The sequence below is a fragment of the Chrysochloris asiatica genome, unplaced genomic scaffold (assembly GCF_000296735.1).
Source record: "Chrysochloris asiatica unplaced genomic scaffold, ChrAsi1.0 scaffold00051, whole genome shotgun sequence".
Lineage (NCBI taxonomy): Eukaryota > Metazoa > Chordata > Mammalia > Afrosoricida > Chrysochloridae > Chrysochloris > Chrysochloris asiatica.
The window spans coordinates 3,280,806-3,285,964 of record NW_006408569.1 but is presented as its reverse complement, the minus strand read 5'-3'; positions in this window follow the sequence as shown (position 1 = coordinate 3,285,964).

The following is a 5,159-nucleotide window of genomic DNA, read 5'->3' as shown; positions in this document are numbered from 1 at the left end:
TCACAATTCCCAGGAGACAATAGACAAATTTATCTCACATGAAGAAACAAGAGAAAATGGCTCAAACAAATGGCCAAGATGCAGAACCAGAAAATGTTTCTGAGGAAGAAAAGGTAATTCAATTAACTGAAAAAGAATCTGAAAGAATTATATTTAGGTGCCTTCAAAGATTGACAGAAAAATCAAGTGAAGCAAGGAGAACAAAGAAAAAAATTTAGAAGAATTCAGGTAAACACGACAAGGACAAACAGACAAAATAAATGCAAAATTTGAAGCAATACAAAACCTGCAATTAGAGATCCAGAAGATTAATAGTAAGATTTCTGACATGGACAGTGCATTGAAAGGGCAAAGGAGTAGACTCAAAGAAAAGGAAGCCCGAATTAGTGAGTGAGCTTGAAGATAAATTTCTCAATACTATTATGTTAGAAGAACAATCAGAAAACAGAATGAAAAACCCTGAACTTATGGTTGATCAGAATTCCAGAACAGGAAAAGACAATAAAAATCACAGAGAAAATTGTCAAAAAGTTGTTGGAAGAAAACTTCCAACATTAAGAAAGATGAGAAGATAAACATTCAAGAAGCTGAATGAATCACAAACAGGATACATCCCAAAAGAAATTCAAGAAGACATATCATGTGCAAACTCTCCAAAACAAAAGAAAAGGAATGACTTCTGACAGTAGCTTGGGAAAAATGAAAAGTTATTTACAAAGGAGAACCAATAAAGACTAAGCTCTGATTTCTCAGCAGAAACCATGAAGGCAACAAAGCAGTGGGATGACATAAACAAAATGCTGAAAGAAAAAATACTGCCAACCAAGAATCATATGCCCAGAAAAGCTGTCCCTCAAATACAATGGTGAATTAAGACATTTCCTTATAAACAAAAATTAAAGCCATTTGTAATGACAAGATCAATTTTACAAAAATTGCTTAAGGTTTTTCTTTGGACTGGTAAGTAACAACAGTAGAAAACAACCTGAGATGACCATACTTGACAACACCACCCAGAACTCAATTCAGATTTAAAAGTATTAAAAGTAAAACAAAACTATAAGACTGAAAATAGGGAACCAGAGATACCAGTTTATAATGAAATCAACTACAAAGCAAAAAATAAGGAATAGAGTAGACACAGAACTTCAAAATGGCAAGGAAGTCAAATAGATTTCAAGATAGAACAGACTGTTTTAAATAGGGAAAATATTGATAAATTGCAGGGTAACCTCAAAGAAAATGAGTACACCCACACATCAAAATAAAGAAGAGAACATCAGAAAGACTTAGTAAACATTAGCAAAACAGAAATAAAAATACAAAGAAAACCCACAAGCAAAATGAACTCAGTACAGAAAGTATGTGGAACAAATAAATCACACATAAAAAAAATACAGCAAAATGATAGCAGTCAATTCATACCTATCGATATTTATGTTGAATGTAAATGAAGTAAATACACCAGTCAAGAGACACAGAGAACAGAATGGGTAAGAAAACAGAATCCTTAAATATGCTGTCTACAAGAGACATGTCAAAAAGATGGAGATAGCGTAAATGTCCATCAATAGAAGAATGGTTAAACAAAGTTTAAGGTACACATAAGAATACTACATAATGTTGAAGAATAATGATGAATCTGTGAAACACCTTGCAACATGGATGAACCTGGAGGATATTATGATGTGTGAAATTAGTGAATCACAAAAGAACAAATACTGCATTTGACCAGTGTTGTAAAAGCTAAGAAAATATTTTTTTATGATAAAATAAACAATGTATGATATTTGCAGGGTGAAGTGGGGTGGGATTTTGTTTACAGGCTAGAGGGTTAACAAATGTTAATGAGTGGCAGGGCAGGCAATGTACAAAAGGGAGGTTATCAAAGGAACGATGAAGCATACACAGGGATGAAGGCCATTTTAAATAGAGATAGATATTGTTTACTGTTGGTACATGGAAGAGACTGCAATAATTGTCATGAAATAAGGTATAAGATTTGTTGAATGTAAAACTGATGATCTGCTCTGTAAACCTTTTACTCAATTCCCAATAAAAAGTTTTAAAAAGAGAGAGAGAAAGAAAGTAAAAGGAAGAAATTTAAAAATTGCTTAAGAATAACTAAAAAGAAAAAAGAGGGACAGGACAATGGACCTTTAGATGAGAAACATAATAGAGGAAATAATAGGAAGATAAAAAGAGAAAGAGTAGAGAATAGTAAATAAAAAACAAAATTTTAGGGGAAAACAGAGTCAAAGGAACATGAGAAACAGAAGAAAAGAAGGAAAACAAAAGATGAGATAGAAAAGATAAAATTCAAGGGAATGGTAAGAGAAGAAGTAGAAAGAAGAAAACAAACAAAAAAACAGTGCAGCTGTGGGACCCAGAAAGGAGAAAACTTTGGAGAACTTCTGCATGCCAAGGTGCTCACGAGGTGGGTGTAGGAAGGATGTAATAGTGTAGCTCCTGTCCCTATATGGAGTTCTGATCAGCTTTGGCGTTATTTACGTTCTGGGCACTCAATACAGAAGTACGAGGGCGAGTCAAAAATTATCTGCACTCTGATTTTATTAAAACTTCTGTTGGCTGCACTTTTCATTCAAGGTCACTGCAGTAACGGTGTGAACATCTTTTATTTTCTAAATACTGTGATGGAATTGGTTAAGATTAAGCATGCATGGAGGGCATTGGAGCCAGTGACAGTTAAAATAAAATGAAAAAGATGAGTTTGGTATTCCCAAGCATTCTCTAAAGGAGAGGAAACAATGAACTGAGAAGGAATGGGACCAAATAAGGTAGTAAAATTTGGTGCACAATGTAGTGCTATTTGTATGATTGTCAAATTTTCAATACAGTTACTATATTCCCAGATATTTTGTGTAAGAAGCCCATATGTGTGAACAAGTGTTCACATGTATGTATAAACTGAGCAAGGAGATGAATTTTACATCAGAATTGCAGCTGTGAGAACAGAGGCCATGTAAGAAAAGCAGGAACTCAAGAGACAGAGGAAGTCCCAAGAGTACCTTTCACTTGTTTGATCCCCTGAAAGCAGCCCTTCAAGGATGAAGGTTCCCCTCTGGAAGACACCAGTGCATTCGTGGCTTGCAGCTTAGCCAAAACTGACAGATGAACAAAGTGTATTGAAAAGCAAGGAGATTATGTCCAAAAATGACATATTTGTCATTAAAAAGTTGATTAAAATAAATTCTACAGCCAGAGAATGGACAATTTTTTTACTCAACCTAGTAGTTCTTGGAGGCCCTCAATGGAGCTGGTTTCAGTGTCTTTTAGGGCTGGTGTCTGTGAGGGTTCTGTCATCTTACCCCAGCATTAATAGCAAAGTTCAAAAAAATAGAAACAGCAAATGATGGCAAAGGTGTGGAAAGACTAGAACCCTACTACATTGCTGGTGGGAATATAAAATGGTTCAACCATTCTGGAAAATGGTATGGCGCTTCTTTAGAAAGTTGGAAATAGAAATACCACATGACCCAGAAATCCCTCTACTTTGTCTATATCCACATAAAATATAAGCCAGGATACGAGTAGACACATGCACACAGATGTTTATCACGTCACTATTCATAATAGCAAAAAGATGGAGACAGCCTAAGTGGCCATAGTGAAAGAATGGATATACAAACTTTGGTACATATACACAATGGAATACTATATTTTGAAGAATAACAAAGAATTTGTGAAATGCCTCTTAACATGGATGAATCTGGAGGGCATTATATTGAGTGAAAAATTAGTCAATCACAATAGGACAAATATTGAATGAGATCATTATTATAAACACTTAAGAAAAGGTTTTCGTACTAAAAGAACCTTGCTTTGATGTGTACCAGTAGTGGGAGGGAGGGCAGAGTAATTCACTGGCTAGAGGGTAGAGGGTAGCTCAGGTTATGGGGAGGGCAATTTACGAGGTTGGGTCAAAAATCGTTTGCACTCTGGTTATATTACAACTCCTGTTCACGTATACAGCTGATGACAACATTGAGCATGTATGTGAAGTGATTCTGTCAAATAAACAAGTGACAAGAGATTATGTGTCAAATCATTTTCAAATCAGCCATGGCTCTGCCTATGAAATAATCCATGACAGACCTGGATTTTAGAAAGTTTGTACCAGATGGGTACTGAAATAACTCATGGAAGAACAGAAACAGAAGCTTTTGGACATCTGCAAATAAAATTAGACCGATACTCAAAGGTGAGTTTCTTTAAAAAAAAATCATTACTGGTGATGAGACATGGATTCAGCACTACGAGCCTGAGAGTGAACAGCAGAGTATGAAGTGGAATCATCCTTAATCGTTGATCAAGAAAAAGTTCAAAAGTCAACCATCAGCTGGAAAGTTGGTGCATATAATTTTCTGGGATTCTCAAGAGCTAGTATTGGAACATGATCAGGAAAAATGTTCAGCAACCAACAGTGCTCATTACAGTGAGATGCTCACTGCAGAGCTGAAGCCTAAACTTCCGATTAAATTCAGAAGACTGCTATCGAAGGGCATTTTTATCTTACATGACAATACACGTCCACTCAGCCCTGCCCACACTGTTGACACTGCAAAACCTTCATTTTAAGGTGTTAAAACATCCTTCTTATAGTCCTGATCTTACGCCATCAGACTTTCACTTGTTTGATCTTCAAGGATGAAGACTCATCTCTGATGAAGAAGTGAAGACAGCTTAAAACATTTTTAAATAAGGGAATATGAAATCTTGCTGACAGATGAAAAGAGTGTATTGGAAAGCCAGGAGATTATGTTGAAAAAATGATGTTTTTGTTTTTTCTAAAAGTTGATTAAATTCTACAGCCAGAGTGTGGATAATTTTTGACCAATCCTTGAACAAGAAGGTGGAGGTCAATATACAAGAAGAGGGAGGTTGGCAGAAGAATGATGAAGATAGATATGTATATGTTAAAGGGGATAGAGGTAAATAGTGATGTGTACACAACTTTGGAACAACAGTGTTATGTGTGCAGATACTTGGATTGAGACATAGGCTGAACGGGTAAAGGAGGAAGAGTAGGATATATATCTGGTAGCAGAGTGGTTACAAGTCAGGCTTCTAATGTCACAGTCAGCAGTTCGAAATTACCATACATGTTTATGTATGCCATAAATATATATATATATATA